The following is a 19,101-nucleotide window of genomic DNA, read 5'->3' on the forward strand; positions in this document are numbered from 1 at the left end:
GAGTTCCTTGTTGTTGAACTGTGTACCGTTGTCTGTAATGATTGCGTGCGGGACACCATAGCGGCAGTAGATGTTCTTCCAGAGGAAACGAATGACCTTGGCGGTAGTAATCGCCGTTAGTGGCTCCGCCTCTATCCATTTACTGTTGTAGTCGATGGCTACAATGATGTACTTGAACTGGCCCTTGGCAGTTTGGAATTTTCCCATCAAATCAAGGCCCCACGTGGAGTGAACCCAAGGGCCGATGATTACTGACAGAGGTTCCGCCGGCGCGTGTGGGAGATCTGCGAACTGTTGGCATTTGTGGCAAGACCTCGAGATCTTCCGGGCGTCATCACCCAGTGTGGGCCAGAAGTAGCCTTGTCGCAATGTGCGGTTGGCTAATGATCTGGCGCCTGAGTGGTTTCCACATTCTCCGCCGTGGATTTCCATCAGGACGGTCCTTCCCTCCTCTGGGGTTAGACAGCGGAGGTTGGGGTAGGTGAACCCCTGGCGGTACAGCTTGCCATTCTGAATGTTGTAGCGGGTTGCTCGCCGCTTGAGCTGTCTTGCCTGGATCTTGTCCTCTGGCAATGTGCCGTTGCGCTTATATGCAATGATCTCGTCCATCCAGCTGGGGTTGACGTCAATGTTGAAGATCTCCGCCAGGGTCCTTGTGATGCTTGGCTTGTCAAGGTATTCTACCCTTGTGTCAGCTGGACTCTGATGTGGCTGGGCGGTTGCCAGTCTCGCCAGTGAATCAGCCTTGGCGTTCTTTTCCCTGGGGATTTGTGTGATGTTGTGGAATTTGAACTTTTTTAGCAACGTTTTGACGTACCCCAAATATGCCGCTAACTGCTGGTCCTTGGCCTGGAAGCTGTCGTTGACCAGGTTAACGACTAGCTGGGAGTCGCTGAATATGTTGACGCTGTCAGCCCCTGAGTCAATGGCGAGGAGTAGACTGGCGATGAGTGCCTCGTACTCCGCCATGTTGTTCGAAGCTTTGAAGTTGAATTTTAACGCATATTCCGCGTTCAGTCCCCCGGGTCCTGTTAAGATGATTCCGGCGCCGCTGGCCTTGGCGCTGGCGGAGCCGTCCACATGCAGGTTCCAGTCTGACTGTGGGGGAGCTGGCTCCTCAACGGTTACTATATCTGTTCCGGGACTTGTCTCAACACCGGGCTCCGGCCGTCGCTCGGTTAACTCAGCGATGAAGTCCGCCACTGCCTGGCCTTTCATGGCGGTTCTTGGCTTGTAATCTATGTCGAATTCGCTGAGCTCGATGGCCCACTTGCTGAGGCGCCCCGAGTGTTCAGGGTTCTGCATCACCTGCCGCAGCGGCTGATTGGTTAACACATGGATCGTGTGAGCCTGGAAGTATTGTCGGAGGCGTCTGGCAGCAACGATAAGTGCGAGGGCCAGCTGCTCCAAGGGGGGATTCCTTGTTTCTGCACCGTTCATGCCTCTGCCGGCGTAAAACACTGGAAGCTCATCTTGGCCTTCCCGCCGGACAATGGCGCAACTTACCGCCGATGCAGAAACCGCCAGGTAGATGAATAGTGTTTCTCCTTGCACAGGAACAGAAAGGAGAGGGACTGCCGCCAGGTATTCCTTTAAGCCCTGGAACGCCGCTTGGCACTCCGGGTTCCAGTCGATGACCTTCTTGTGCGTTGTTTTGAGGAGTTTGAAGAATGGGGCGCACTTATCAGTGAGTCGAGAGATGAACCGGGAAAGGGTGGTTAACTTGCCCTGGAGGCACTGGACGTGTACCTTATACTCAGGGTCCGCCAGGTCAAGGATGGCCTGGACCTTGTCTGGGTTAGCCTCGATGCCTCGCTCGCTGACGATGTATCCCAAGAATTTGCTAGCGGTGACCGCAAAGAAACACTTCTCTGGGTTGAGGCGCATGCCGTAGGCCAAGAGAATGGTTACTATGACCTTGAGGTTTGCCACATGTCCGCTGGCCTTTACGCTTTTGACTAACATGTCGTCCACGTAGACCTCGATGATTTTTCCCAGATGCTCAGCGAACATGGCATTCATCAACCGCTGGTAAGTTGCACCGGCGTTCTTCAGACCGAAAGGCATGACATTGTAGCAGTAGAGGCCTTTGTCGGTGGTGAAGGTGGTGCATTCCTGGTCGCTGGGGTGCATCTTGATCTGATTGTATCCGGAGAAAGCGTCCATCATGCTGAGGAGCTCATGTCCGGCCGTTGCATCGACTAGTTGATCGATACGAGGTAGCGGGAAGCTATCCTTTGGGCATGCCTTGTTGAGATTTTTGAAGTCGACACACATCCGCCACTTGCCGCTGGCCTTCTTAACCATTACCAGGTTTGAGATCCACTGGGGATAGATAACTTGGCGGATGAACCCAATGTCCTGGAGTTTCGCGACCTCCTCTCTGATTGCCCGGTATTTTTCCTCATCAAAGGCCCTTCGCTTCTGCTTGATGGGATAAAAGGAGGGTTTGATGGTCAGTTTATGAGTGATAATGTCAGGAGAGATACCTGGCATGTCCGCGTATGACCATGCAAAGACGGCGGCGTTATCACGTAGGAACTGAGTGAGCTCTGCCTCCACCTCTGGGTTTAGATGGGCGCCTATGCGGACTGTCCGCTTAGGGTGTTCATCCGAGAGGCAGACAACCTTTAGTGACGTGTCAGGGTCGACCGGCTCCTTCCTTACATACTTCTCTTCTTCATCCCTAGGATCCTCAAAGATATTTGGTGGCGGTGCCTCATTACCCACTGTCAGAATTTCCTGGCGGCGCGTCGACCGCGCTAAAGTTGTCGAGTAACACTCTCGTGCCAGCTGTTGACTTCCCCTGACACAGCCCGTGCCGTTGGGCGTGGGGAACTTCATAAGGAGCATGTACCCGGCAATGATGCACTTGAGCTTGTTAAGTGCAGGTCGACCGATGATGGCGTTGTACGAACTGAAACAGTCGACAATAATGAATTCTGTATGTACCTCCGCCATACAAGGGCTAGTACCAATAACCAGCCGCATGTAATCTGACCCCAGCGGTTGTGTGACGTCACCGGAGAAGCTGAGCAGTGGCTCGTGATCCTGGAGCAGTTTTTTGTTCCGCTTGAGATGGTCGTAGCAACCATTGAAGATGACGTTGACGGCGGATCCGCTATCCACCAAAATTCTCTCCACCGAGAATTTGCCCAGAATGGCATCGACCAAGAAGGGGTCGTCATGGGGTAAATGCACTCCGCGCTCTTCCTCCTCCGAAAAGGTAATAGGTTCCCAACCTGATTTCGGGAGTTTGGCGGATCTTTCGTAGCGGATATTGCAGACTTCCTTTGGGTGATTAGCGCGTGCATAACGCTTCCTTGCCCTGTGAGACATGCTGGTGATTGGGGCGCCGCCATCGATGGTATTGATGCAGCCCAAGGTCTCAACGTTGGCAATTACTGGTGGTGGCTGACGCACCTTGAACTGGTCCATCTTGCCGTCACGGTATAGGGTCTCAATGGCCGTTTTGAGAGCATTGCAACTGTTGGTATTGTGGCCGCTGTCTTCGTGGTATTTGCACCACTTGCCGGTGTTCCTGGGCTTGCCTGTTTTTGGGTATTTTGGAGGGGGTGGCGGTGGGATCTGATCCTTGCACTGATTGTAGATGTCTTCATATGAGGCAGTCAGGACAGTGAAAACTGCATACCGCTGCGAGGACTCCGCCTGCTTGTTGCGGTTATCCCCATGTGTTGGGCGGTTTCCCTTATGGTATTGCTGGTCCTTCTGCCGTTTGCTCTGGTGGTGGCCCTGTTGCCACTCCCTTTTCTTGTCAGTTGATGGTGCTGAGGGGGTCTTGCTAGCGGTTTCCTGATGGCTGGAAGATGGCTGTGCTGATTTTGGTGTTAGTGGTGGTGGTGGGGTTTCTCCGTATGTGATGAATTCCGCCTGGGCGTGAATGACCGCCTCACTCATGACGTGGTCATACGTCGCATTGGGATGATTGTAGTTGAGGTGATAGAGGAACGGTCCCTTGAGCAGTCCCTTCCTGAAGGCCGCCGACGCCATCGTTTTGTCTAGGTCACGGCACTGAGATGCTGCCGCCCGCCACCTTGTGACGAAGGCCTTCAGTGACTCGTCCTCCCCCTGCTTGACGCTGAACAGCTGACTTGTGTTGTGATGACCAGCGGATAATAAGATGAACCGGGAAAGGAAAGCATGGGATAGTGCATTGAATGAACTGACAGACCCCGGCGGACACTCAAAGAACCAGTTCATTGCCTCGCCATCCAACGTTTCGCTAAACAAGTGGCACAAGGTGGCGTCGTCGAATCCCTTGTTGTTGGTGACCTTCTTGAAGGTGTCCATGTGGACGAAGGGATCGGACATTCCACCGTAATGCGCCATCTTTGGGGTTTTTGCATATGCCGGTCTGACAGCCTGCAGAATGGCAGCGGTGAAGGGCCCGGGTCTGGAAGCGAAAAGTGGATTCTGAGTTGGCGCTGGGACGCCTGACTCCTCCCGGATCAACCTCTGCTCCAACTGGTGCATCCTTTCCAATATCTGGGCGGTTGCATCGTTGGTGGAATCAGCCTGAACAACCCGCTGGGACAGCCCGCGCCTCGGCACAGGCGGGACGTTCGCGGTCCCCGTCTCCGAGCGGTTGGTGTGCGGGAGTGATTCCGCCTCTTGCTCTAACATGGGTTGGGGTATGGGCGGTGGTCCCATTCCCAATAACTCGGGCGGGTTCAGCGGCACCTGCATCTGTATGACCGGCCCCGGTCCCAACGCTCCGGTGCCGGGTCGGCTATGCCTGGTGCTATGTGACTGCTCGCCCTGTGCTGGGTGGGCGGTGGCCCCCAGTGTCTTCTTTAATTCCTCGAAACGTGTCATGAGCGTAGCCACCTGCCGCTGGGCTTCAGCCTTTTCCTTGCGTTCCGCCTCACGCTCCTTGTTTGCCTTGTGAAGATCCGCCAGTGCCAGCTCGTACATAGTGACGAGATCTTGGACCGGCGGACGGCTGCTGCTTGGATTTGCCTCACCGCCGGGGTTGGCCGGGGTTGTGAATAGTGCGCGGTTAACGCCTACTGCTGGGTCGGGAAGTTGGGGGACGGCGGGATGGTCTGCCTGCTCTTCAGCGTTTCCCCCGCTACCGTTAGTCATGGTGATTGTGGTGGGATGGCCTTTTGTTCAAGGGTTCCCACAGACGGCGCCAATGTTAATGTCTAAAAGTTCGGCGGTAGCTGAACCTTTGATAACGCTGATCCGGTGGGCGGATCGATACTTAGTGTTCTCAGAGCCTCCGTTGCCTGTCAAGTAAAATACAAAGGGGCGTCAGAGGGAGACCGCGCTGGGCGGTCTTCAACTCTCCGATGCCTAAGTTAGTCAATGTATTTATGTTGACAGAGTAACAGTAGGTAAAGTATTGAATGCGTAATTAATGAGGAGAGAGGAGAGGACCTTTTATAGGTGAGGAAGAGGTTGATCTTCTCTTTGTTTTCGATGTGGGACTGATATGCTTCAGTTCCCAGTTTCAGAAGCTTCTGACGCCATCTTGGCGCGGCGCGTGGCGGCGCGTCATCGCCGATCTGGAGGTGGTCCGACGTTGGGGCTGTAGCCCGCCTGGCGGTGTGTCTGCATGTCATTCCTTTGGTTGGAATTAGTACCTTTGGCGGTACAATGAGCGTAGCCCATTAGAGCTAATTATGCTTGCAAATGTACATGTATGTACACAGATCAACCACAAATATTACTTACCGCCACGTAGAGTATGTGATGAACCAAAGTGATAGAGAATATGTTGTTCATACTCACAGTTACAGAGTGATGCAAGAACACGTTCAAACATGCTAATCAGCTCATTACACACATATTTAAGGAAATGAGTATAGCCCTTGTCAATCTAAGTTCGAATTAATCTGTCAGACACTTGGGGATACAAACCACACTTGTAATCCTGAATCTCCAGAAACTGAACTTAACATTGCAAACACAAAAATAATAATGCACCTATACTATGATAAAGATAATAATGCACCTATATTACGATGAAAACATACAATATGAATGCATGCAAAATGGATCAAGCGAAATGAGAGTATTGTTAGGTCCAAAATTACCTAGTAATTATTCCCCTAATATTGCACTTTTACTTAACCTTTGTGTTTATTTATATATATTTATTATGTTTTCCTTATCATGCTAGGAAATAATGGAAAAGCTTGGAAATGCCCTAAAAACCCAATTTTAGCACATTTTCCTACTCCGATTAGGAGAAACCGAGCTAGGCAAGGAAGGAGGAGTGGAAGATTAACCAAATTAACTCCAAATGAGTTGAAACTTTCCAGATCCAGTCTAGACATCCTAAGGATCATTTGTTATGAAAAATTCAAGAGCTAGTTCGGAATGGAAGGCCTTCAAAAGATAGGTGCAAATTTCTGCACTAGAAGATAAAAACTGCAAAACAGGACCTGTACGGATTCCGGCAGCATTTTTGGCCACACCACGGTGAACTAAGCCCTAACATTTTATAAGGATGATTTACACTCATGGAGGAACATTTGGTATGAAGAAACCGAAGGCTAATTCTGAAGTATTAGTGGAGATTAAATTGAAGGAAGAAAGTGCGAAAACATGACGAAATGAGAGTCAACGCCTGATTCCGCCCAAGTTGGCCGGCCAAGACCATGTGTGGAGGAGAAGGAAGAGCTGATTAGGGTTAGAGACTTTAGGTGGGAAGACTTTAGGTCTAGGTTATTTTGAAATCCAAAATTTAAAATATGACAAGAGGTCTCATTCTTACACCTTACACTTTTGTCTCACATTTATTAACTTGTTCCCTTACACAATGACCCTTCTACCCTTACTCTTTCTCCTCCACCAAAATATTTATGGGCTTTCTAGGTCATTTCTATGTGGAGTTAAAGACTAGATCCACATTTTGTGCTTACACATTTGTCAATCACATCTAGCCCTTCATTTCCTTTGATCTCCACCCTCCATTCATCACTTTTGACTTATAAAAACACCCTCCCCTCACTTTGGATGTTTTTCATGTATTCCTTCATCCATTTCATCTCCTTCCTCTCTCCATTTCCTCTCCACTCTTCTTAGTTCTTCATCTTTTAGGTAGTTTAGGTAGTTTTGTTTAGCTTTTGTGTAGAGAGAAAGGTATAGCATCTTGGGTTGATAATCAAAACGTGAGATTATCACCTTTTGATCAATCACACTTGTGTTTAGATCAATCACACTTGTGTTTAGATTATCACCCAAGATTATCATCTTGGGTTTAGCACCTTTTGATCAATCACACTTGTGGATAGATCCATAAAGCCTTGTTCTTCATCTTCTCTTTGTGTTTGTATATTTGTATAGTGTTTTGGGTTTGAGAAAACCGAAAATACTATACTTTGAAGCATCACATCTTCTTGGTTTGCATCTAGAAAGCTTGTGGGGGGATTGATTCATCTCGGTTTGGTATTGACACACCAAACCCGTGGGTATTGTGACTTTTCCTCACCATCATCTCTTTGTTTTTATGATGTATTACTCTTTTAAGGCTTTTATGTATATTTCCATGAGTTGTGAGTAAAATAAATTTGGGGTTAGGGTTTAGCCCTAGCCGAATTTGTGTACAAACTATGTAGTTAAATTTAATATGGATCATGCCATGAATTTCTACTTTGCTAGTTTAATTGTTCATCATTTATGCATCTTAGATTTGTCACCAAAGGTTGGTAAGTGTTGATAATTTCATGGAAGTATGCTAGGCTTGACAAACTTAGTAAACTAAAGCATGTTGCAAATGTAGAAATGGTAATCTTGTGATAATCAAATAAGGTTGCTTGGGTCCTTACAATTGGGCTTATCATGTGGATGTGGCTTAGGTGTCCGATAATCAAGGGATCTTAGCTTGCATTTACATAGGTCTACTTGTGTCCGATAATCAAGGAATATGTAGAAACTAAAAGGTTTGTAGGAGAGTTATGTCTGATAATCAAAGTGTAGCTTAAATACATTCTCTAGTATAATTGTTTCTTGGTTACTCGATAATCAAGAGAACTGAGGGGGATTCCATCTTTGCATGAGCATGTTAGATTTGGTTACTTAGATTTGGCACAAAAGAGGTTAGGTGTGATGCCTTACAACCTATTTATCTCATTGATCAAAGTCTCTATTATATATATTTTGTTTTTATTAGCTTAATTTATTTTGTGCAACTTATTTTACTTATAGAAATTAAAATCAACAAAGCCGATTCACCACTTTACCATTGTAAATATCATTATTGATAGTTTTGGCTTCCAAAGGGCCGAGACTATTAATTTGTAAAAAGATAGACTCACATGTGTTTTCTAGGTTTTATTTTCGCGGTAATCTAGTTAGGGTAGAGTTACTCAATCCCTTGGGTACGATACTCTTACTTTTTCCCTTTACTAAAACTTGACCTCCTATACTTGGGAGTAGGAGATATGATTTTTGCACATATTTTTCTACTCAATGATGTCCCCAACAAGTATCAATACTTAAAGCATCCACCAACGGAGCTTCTAAGTGATTCAAATTGAGTTATGTCTAAAGGCCTAGTAAATGAATTAGTCAATTTGTGTTCAGTAGGAACAAAAGCATGCCCAAGCATATTATCAAGATTATCCATATGAGCAGAAAAATGATTATTTGAACTTTTTTTAATCCAGATTTGCTTCTGCTTAAAATTCTGCTCTTTGGGGATTGCAATACGCTCTGCAATCCTGCTAATCAACTTCAGATGCTCTTTCAACTCAGCTTGCAGCGATGCAGTTGGACTAATTTCTGATGCTTTCCTCTGATTTTGAGTGACCCTGCGAAGTATATTACACCTAGGACGTATGTGTCCCAATTTTCCACAATAATGACAAGTGGAAATAAAGCTTTGAGAGTTATGGACATACCTGGGCTGACGCACAGAATTGTGACTGTCAGAACTTACTTGAGCAACTTTTTGATGGATTTGAAGGGCTAAATTTGCCTCTGATCTTTTGGGCAACTTGGGACCAGAATCATTGTTATTTGAAGCTTGTGACTGATTCAATGAACTTTTACATTCTACACCTTTTACAAAGGTTAAAGGCTTGCAAGACTCACCTACATAACCTAACCCTTCTTTGTTGCCATGAGTTTTACCAAAGCCCATCATCTTGGAGACATTTTCAGACCCTATAGAGAACTTGTTGAAGCTTTCCTTGACTTTGAGTAGCTCATCCTGCAATTTCTCATTTTCAAGGGTTAGTGAAATATTTAGAGTGGACTAAGCCTTGACTTCAACCTGCAAAACTTTAATTTTGTTAATAAGATCACCATGTTCCTTATCCCAATCCTTAGACTTGACATCACCCTACAAAACTTTAATCTTACAAACAAGGTCAGTACGTTCTTCATCCCATTCTTTTAAAGAAGTTTCAAATTTTTGCTCCATCTTTTCTTTTTCCACTCTCAATGATTCAACTTCTTTTTCAAGTTTGTAATTTTTTTGAAGAACAATTTTTCAAGCATTATACAATTGCTTACACTTTTCATTTGTTTCTTCATCAACAGTATCATCTTCCAAGCCAGAATCATCGGATAAATCAATATTAAGAGAGGAAGTAAGAGCAAGATTTCCCTCTTCTCCATGTGGTCTTTAAAGCCTTGTTACCACGTGAATTATACTTCTTGTTGCCACAATCGGCAGCAAGATGTCCAATTCCACCACACTCAAAGCATTTAGGTTTGTTAGGAAAATTTTTAGAAGAGTTTCCAAAGGAGTTTTTGTTTTTCAGAAAATTTTTGAACTCTTTTGTCAACAACGATAAATCCACATAATCATGATCAACATCATCTTTCTTTTTAACAGAAGAGAAAGCAACATTTTTTTTACCTTTTTCTCGAGCTTGATCCTCATCTCAAAGGTTTTGAGATTACCTATCAATTCGTCGAGAGAATAGGTGTCCAGGTCTTGAGCTTCCTCTATAGCTGTCTGTTTGGATTGAAACTTTGATGAAAGAGACCTAAGAATTTTCTTGACTATTCGATGCTCTTCAAAAGGATCACCAAGACTGCGACACTGACTTGTCACATTCAGAAGACGAGCATGAAAGTCATCTATTGATTCATCCTCCCCCATTTGCATGTTCTCAAACTCCAAGACAAGTCTCTAAAGCTTCTGATCTCTAACCTTTTTATTTCCTTCATAAGTGACCTGAAGAAGATCCCATGCTTGTTTAGCCGTGTCACAATGGCTGATTCTCACCCTCTCCTTCTTGGATAAAGTTGTGTATAAGGAATTCCATGCCTTGAAATCACAACTTCTATTCCGAACCTCCTTTTCTGTCCATTCCTTCCTAGGCTTAAGAACTCTTGCAGATGTCCCTTCTACTTTCTTTGAGTCTTCTGCCTTGGTTGGTTGTTCCCATCCATTCTCAACAATATTCCACATGTTTTCATCTTGAGAGTAGAGAAATGCCCTCATCATAATCTTCCATTGTGAGTAATCTTCACCATCAAACAGAGGCGGGCAATTTAGCATCTGTCACGTTCATGTTCCATCCTTGACCACGGATCAACTAAAAATCTTTAGAACCTGCTCTGATGCCAAGTGAAAATACAAGGACAGAATGTGTTTTCTGGAAAACGGGGATTGCAAGGCACGTATCAATCCTTACTGGGCAGAAACCAAAAATTTCACACAGAATACCAAATTTTTGGTTACGCAATGAAAACCTCAAATATGATATTAAAAACACTGCAGGACTCTTACTCTTAAGAACCCAAAAAGAACAAGCAACTTATAACGAAGGATATGTTCTTTACAAAACTCAAGTAGCACTCAAATTGCTACACTTACTAGACAAAACTATCAAGAAGCTTGTCTTCAATCTTGAACTCCTTCTTCACTCGAACGATCGTCAATTATCGCTCTCTTTTCTTCACAGCTTCTCTACTGATCTCAAGAGAATTTATACATATGAGAAACACGACCAAGACACTTAAGCATGGAACAAGTGCCTTTGACTCTTATGACAAAACCAATCTCAAGCAAGCAAGACCTCCAAACTGATTCTTACCTCACTACACCTATGACCGTCCCTCTTTCTCAATATATGAATAGGTGCCGTGCAAAACACAATCAAACAGATTTCTACCCTAATACTACTTCTACAAGGAAACAATCTTTTGTGTTAATGAAAAACAATTAAAGACACCAAATCCTAAAATACTTAGGAAATCAATTACACAATTTGGCAAACAGAAAAATATCTTTAAATAAAGAATATTAAACCCCAAAGATACTTTCCTAGATCAACCACTAATTAACACACGGGACATGACCATGGATGCATGGATGCATTTACCTAAGATTCTCTGAGATTAGCGTGTAGGATACTTCAAGGTTTTGTATGGGAATGCCAACACACCATAAATAGTTTTTGTACCTACAATCTCCCCATTTGGCATTCCTATACAAAACACATCTAATCAATGCAAACTCCCCCTCATATGCATTTCTCACTCATCATCGATAAAGTGTGCTATTAGCACCATGTAGTTGAAATTTTGAACACTTGTCCAAGTGTCAGTAGTTATGCAGACCCTATAGTATGCTAAATCAGTTTTCAACTTCTTCTTCATCTTATCATACAACGTAAGAAACTGTTTCACAAAAGTCTTCCTACAAGGGACCTTAAACATCGGCACTGCAACATGACAAAAATGTCTAAACCCTTGCTTTTCAACGAAGCTAAAAGGAAGCTCATCAACTATAAACATTTCAACACGTACAAGCTATCATAACTTTATCAAGATTAAATGCTACCAATATCATTGAATTACCCTTACTTTTATCACCAGCAAGCACTTTCTGATTTTTATCTATCGCTCTCTTTCCTAGATAATACTTGCATGATTTGTTTATGTGCCTAATCATCCCCTAAGTCCCATTTTTATAAGAATCACAAGCATAGTCTCTTACCAGACCCTTAGGACAATATCTACACTTAGCCCTCCTAAATTCTTCTACCATATCTTTTTGACCCTTCACTTTAGTGACTTTTACATCTTTGTATTCCACAAAGTGCTCCCACGTACACCTAACTAATTTTCTATCAGCTCGAGGATTGCTACTAACCTTGTCAGAGGAAGATGAAGCTCCTGCTCCTGCTTGAGTGACATATTCTTCAGCCCTCTCAGGGATTGAGGGAAAGGTACTAGTTGAAGAAACAACTAGACTAGAATCTGGTTCTTTCTATACTTGAGATCTCTTCTTACTGTTTTTAAACTGAAACAAGTAAATTAAGCAAGAATCAGATATGATATAAGTTGAAACAAGTAAACTAAGCAACAACTCCATAACAAGTAAAATCTACTGCTATTTCAAAGTATTGCTCAACAATGGCGACTTGGTCATATCTCTGTAAAGTGTAAAGTGTAAACCTTCTTGTTAGTAAAATCTACTGCTTCTGCTACTACAAAGCATGAGCCATGAATGAAAACAGATAAGTTTGAGACAATGAGAGACTTACTCGTAGTTTTCCCATTGATTCGAAGTGAGAGGCTTGAAGAATTTGAGGGATTGAGAGAGTGAGAAGGTACTGCTAATCGAGTTGAAGTCAAATCGAGGGTGTTAGCTTCTTCAGGCTCGAACCCTAATTTGATCTTTGTGAGAGGACTGAGAGCCTTTGTTAGGGATGGTCGGATGGAGGCTGAGTTGTTTTAGGGTTTGGGCTTGAGTTGAGAACGCGAAGCAATTAGGATTTGGGAGATTAGGGCTGAAGCTTACGACAAGTCATGGTTCCTATTTAAACCATTATAAAATTCAAGTCGGGTTGGACAATTCGGTATGTATTTGACCCATACCAGTGCCGACCCGTTTACATAGTTTTCGGTATGGTTCGGTTCGGGATGCCGAAGAACTGTCTTTTTGTGATGCCCCAAAAATTCGTTATTATTTTCTGAAGATTTTTTGGAATTTAATTAGTAGTTGTTGGACGATTTCGTAGTTCGTGGATGGAGCGGAAGTGTTTCAGACGAATAATTACTCGAAATGTTTTATTTTTGAGGGGTTCAGTTAACTTTTTATTCATTGAATTTGTCTAAAAACTTCCTTCACGAAAGTCGTAGAGCACGTCGATACGAGTTTGTGGATATGTGGTACGCATAAATCGGAGATCATATGAGAAAGTTATGGTCAGCGAAAGTTTTTTCTATTTTCAGAAATTTTAGTATAAATAGCAAGTTTCCAGAAATATCTACACACAACCCGAAATTTTCCTTTTTGGTATTGTTTCCAGAAAATTCTAGAAACCCAAACTCTCTCTCTTTTTCGGCTGACCCGACCAGAATCCGGTTATCCGACCCGAGTTTTCCAGCTAACTCCGGCGACTACCAGCGGTGAAACCAACCCAGATTCGTTCGCCTCCTTCGTGCGATCCTCCCTGTGGTGGTGGTTTGCTCCGATTCTCGTCCACAACAGCGGATCAAAGCGGCAAAGTTCTCTCTATTCCAGCGATGGCCGGTGGTGAAACCAGTCTTGTTTTTCTCGTGGGAGCGTCCTCTTTCGATCTATGGTGGTGGTTTTGGACGATTCACACCGAAGCATAGTCAACTCGAGGTGGACAATGGATTCCGGCTTGTGAGCTTGATTCCGACAGATCTAGGCCGAACCGGCCAATGCCTAAGGTTCTAAAGTTGATCCTCGTAGTATAAATTTCATTTTGGACAGTTGGATTGTTAAGGTTTTGAGTTTGGTCGTTGCTTGGCGGCGTTCACGGCCATGTCAGGGGCATTTTTTGGTTTTATATATCATATACTCGTCGATACGAACATTTTGATATATAATACGTAATTTTTGGAGATCGTAAGATTTTGTTTACCGCTTTCAGTTATTTCAGTTTTCGATCCGTGAGGATCCAGCCGTTCGATCGATTTGTAGTTTTGTCATATCGATCGTAGAAGTGTTTCGAAGACTTTGAGTGGTCTCGGATGAAGTCTCGCCTCGATTGGCGTTACTTTCAGGGTTTTAGTTCAAACGGGGGTTCGAACTTTAATCACTTTGTGATTCGTGCACTGAATCGAGACCGTATGTGTTTAGGTACTTGACAGAATTGTGTTGAGTGGATTGCAGCAATTTGTGCTTGTCTTGGTTAGCGTGTGAAGACGCAGCAAGATTCAGAGGTGAGTAAATCTCACAATATTCGTTATGGATAAAGTTACCATGCATATTGTCTTAGAGTTATTAGTTTAACTGTGACTATAATTGGTATTAGTGGCAGTCCTGAGTGGATGACTACGTGTGTGTGTGTGTGTGTGTGTATTTACATGAAATATATATGTATTGGTGCATTTGTTGTGATATGAGCAGTATATGTTGTATTGAGTTCATTACTATTTTGAGATGGTGAAATTGTGTATTGAGTTGTGATTATAGAATTCCATTTGTTGAGATGCCATGGGTCTAGTATGACTATCTTAAATTGTGAATTAAGATATGGTAGCTTGTGTAGGAATATCTGTGTAATGATCAGTGAAATCAGTGTGATGAATCCTTGTGATGATTGTTGTGTAAAGCTTGTCTAGGAATATATGTGTAATGATCGGTGAAATCAGTGTGATGAATCCTTGTGATGATTGTTGTGTAAAGCTTGAGTAGGAATATCTGTGTAATGATCGGTAAAATCAGTGTGATGAATCTTTGTGATGATTTCTGTGTGAAGAATGTGGGAATATCTGTGTTATGATCGGTGAAATCTGTGTGATGATCAGTGTGATGATTGCCCTGTAAAGGAGTTGAATTGTCATTAAGTTAACTACGATCGAGAGGGCTGCTGTGATGATCTCTTTGTGAAGAAGGTATGTTTGTTATTAAGTTAACAACTAAAGGGATTGTAACTGTAGAGGTCGGAGCTACCTACATATGTCAAAGCATGGAGTTTTGATGATTCTTAGGATTTGAATTGTTTGTTTTAATGTAACCTCATGAACTAAAACTATACGCATGGATTATTATGAATTGTTTTACCTTGTTTTGAATTGTGATTGCCTTGTTTTCTTCTTGGTTGTACTGTTGATGATTTGAATGATCTAAAAAGCCATAGTGGTGACGGTTGTTCTCTGTGGTGAGGATAGGAAGGTTATTCATTCATTTTCACCTTTGATGTCACGTTGATGACAAAGGCTTCCAGTGGGGAGGAAAGGAGTGTGATTTTGTGATTTGTCGTTGTGCGTTTAAATGATTTTAAACATTACTTGAGGAGGTTTTGTTTGACTGGAATTTGTGTAATTGGATGCTAGGTTGAGAATCTGAGCATGTATTATAGTCACGAGTTTACTTACGTAGCATGATATGGAAGGTTATGAAACTGATGGTTGTAGTTGTGAGTTATGTGCTTATCGTTTGTTTAGGTTGAGGTGACTTAAGAATGTGTTTCTTCTTTGTGGTTTTGAGTTTACTCATACAAGCTTTCATAAGCTTACCGGGTTTGTTGTGTGGCAACCCGGTGCACTATTCGATGGTGTAGGGTTAATCCTGCAGGTCAGAGAAATCGTGGCTGAAGCTGAGACATGTAGCAGCTGATCGGGTAGGAAGCTAATTTTGTGGCTTTACTGTTGTTAAGACTTCCGCTGTGTAGTAAGCTCTGAGGAGCGGTTACTTATTATTTTGTTAACGCAATTTAATTTGTAAACTCTGTGTAATGTAATATGTGACTCTAAAGAACGAGTCTGTATTTACATTGATGGTTCGGGACATCGTTGGTTGCTTTGTTTAAAGAAAAAATATTAGTGGTATTTTGTATTGATGTCCGAACCATCGCGCCCAGAGTTCGTGTGTTGTTTGAAAATTGTATTATTATTTGTGATTGAAAATTCGGGGCGTGACACTTTTCATTCCGAGCCGATCGGTTTCAGCTCGGATCGGATGGGATCAGTATCGGTTTCTCAACTTGGAATTCCCAGGCCTACAAATAACCAACTAGAGCTCACCAAAGCTTTCTAATATATATCATCAATTATTCTTCAAGAAAAAGTAACGTATGTAGCCATTGAGTGTATTCATTCATTAATAGTAGACGCTAGACTGTAGAACATATTAGTACAGACGTCATAAACTAGCGCGATATCAAGCCGAGTTATTCTATCATTGTATGAAATGATTTATTTAATGTCGAGATGTACTAATGTAATCTGAGCGTTTTCCTTCGTAATTGGAACCGTGAGTTCTATGCCGGAATATCCTCTCGACACCAATGTAGGACATTTGAATGATACATATATATGTATCTATCAAGACTGGCATAGAAGCAACATCCCTGATCAATAATATAATGTATAACAATGTACTAATATTTTGTTTACAATATTAATTTATTGTACTGTATTCAACAAAATAAAGTGAATTATTTAAGTGCAATAGGATGGTTAGGACGGACTTAGGACCATCAATTATGACTACGAGTTTTCTGTTCCATATGCGGGATCCTAAAAAATCCACAAAATTATTTTATTTTATAAATTAGTTGCATGTATGCATTGTATACGGGGTCCATATATGCATCTATGTATGGGATATTCACATTACCTTTTCAATTAGTTTTCTGTTCGAACAATTCTTAGGTTCACCCCTATGGTGAATGAGCATATTCACCCCCATTGTCGATTAATATACTTTTATTTAATAAATTTATAATCTAACGGTCCATATCTTAAATTAGTCTTTAAAGATCATCTCTGTAAAAAATCAATCGAATCAGAAATCGTTTAATTATCTAATTGAATCAAACAAATGGATGGTTCTAACAACACTTACTACTATTATGATGAACCGTCCATGTATTTCATAGAAATGAATAACTGAAAGGTCTTCAATTTGATTGATTTTTTACAAAGGTAATCTTTGTATTACGTTATATAAAATGAATGGTTGGATTAGAAAATTATAAATTTATTATGCGTTAATCGACAATGGGGGTGAATATGCTCATTCACTCTAGGGGTGAACCTAAGAATTGTTCTTTCTGTTCTATATAATAAAATAAAATAAATAAAATATAAAAAAAATCATTAGAATCTTATGCGGGAAAAACATCTACAAAATTATAGAACCTCTTTTTGCTATCTAGAGAAAAGAACAGCACAACTACTAATTTCATAGTATCGAAACTAGGGCTGGCAAATTCTCCCGTTTCAAACCGTACCAACCGCATCCGAGCCGAGCCAAGTGAATTGGTAGCCGAAAACTCGGTAACCGAAGTCTTGGTACAGTACAACCGAACCGAGAGGGAGTAAATGGTACGGTATTGGTACTGATTTTTAGAGAAATACGATATACTGTACCGTACCATATATTTGATATAATATTTATTTATTTTAAATTTTATTTTTATTTATCAATCAGAGACTTCAGAGCCGTTGATTTTCAATAGTTTTATTTGATATTACATAACAACCGTTAGATTAAACTTAAACTTTACATATCCAAAGGGATCAGAATTCAGAATCCCTCAGTCTCTCTTTGTCGAACCGAGCCCAGCCCTCTGAGGCTCTGACCCTCTCTCAAGCTCTCCTTCGAGGAGTTCGAGCGCATCGCGGCATCCCTGAGCCCAAACCTGAACGGTGTCTCCTTCAATCGAACCATTCGATTTCATTTCACATCACATCAAATCCATTCGATTCATTCCCATATTTCCTATTGCTGGTGAGTACGACCTGCATTTTATAGGTGCGCTGCTGTTTGCTTATTTTGCTTTGCTTCCAATTTCAATGCTTTTGTTTGTTTTGTGTGATTCGTAGATCTGGGTCTGTTGGGTTTTTGGAGAATTTGTTGTTCTGGGTTTGATTCTGGTGCATGCATGTTGGGTTTTTGTTGTTGAACTGTGTGCTATCTGATTTGATGTTAATTCAATTTGGTTGATAAGAAGAAACGGGTAGAAGGGGGACAAAGAATGAGGTTTTGAGGTTGATGTGTTGAAAAGGTTGAGTTCGATGTTTTGATTGTTGTTGTTTTAAAAGTGGTTTTGGACTTTGGTATCAGATGAAAAATTGAAGCTTTGTGCGGTAGAGGATGATCTTGTTGACTTTTATGTTTTTCCGGTACAAAGTAGGCTTGGGCATTTTAAAATTTCAGTTGGGACGTAGCCGGATTATGGCCAAATTATAAACTCGGTTGGAGGCCCAACCAACCGATACCGAGATTTTGGTATACCGACTTCTGTGGTCGGTAATGGGAGAAGATTTTATGTACCAAACTAGTCTGGTACGGTAGGCGGTTTTGGACCTACAGCTCCGGTACCGAACCGAACCCACCCCTAATCGAAACTTCCGTTCATGCAAACACTAATGATTGTTTATGACAATCATGAATGTATAGTGACAAATTGAAGCCCCAATACACACACATACATGCATATGTATAAGAAATTTATAATATACAGAGTTAACCTAGACTCAAGGATTTGAGGGCATCATATTCGATCTGGTAGAAAACAAATTAAGGTGGAAGGAAGCTTCTGGTTTATTATTGTATTATATATTGAGTACTAGTCCCCAATAGGACACTTCAAAATATACTGTATGCTAATATGCATGATATTACATTTAATTATTTCATATCATTGTAATAAGAGAAGCTTCTCCCAGGACCATTTTAGGATCCCATATATGGAACAGAAAACTCGCAATCATAATTGGTGGTCCTAAGTCCGTCCTAACCATCCTATTGTACTTAAATAATTCACTTTATTTTGTTGAATACAGTACAATACATTAGTATTGTAAACAAAATATTAGTACATTGTTATACAATATATTAGTGCTTAGGGATGTTACTTCTATGTAGGGCTGCCAATGGGTCGTGTCGGGTAGGGTTCGTGCCGGGTCACGGTATATGTCGTGTCACAAGAGACAAACCCAAACCCAACCCATTTATTAATCGTGTCGAAAATTTAAACCCAAATCCAACCTATTTATTAAACGGGTTACCCATTTCCAACCCGCTTAACCCATTTAATAAATAGGTCGTGTCATGTTTGACAAAATGATCCATTTAAGGGTTAACACTGCGACCCATTTAACTAAAAAAATGCATAAATTGATTAAATTCACTAAAAACTTCATAAGACGAAGACTATAAATAATTATATATAATTCATA

This window comes from Rosa rugosa, chromosome 1 (genome assembly GCF_958449725.1).
Source record: "Rosa rugosa chromosome 1, drRosRugo1.1, whole genome shotgun sequence".
NCBI classification, from domain to species: Eukaryota; Viridiplantae; Streptophyta; class Magnoliopsida; order Rosales; family Rosaceae; genus Rosa; species Rosa rugosa.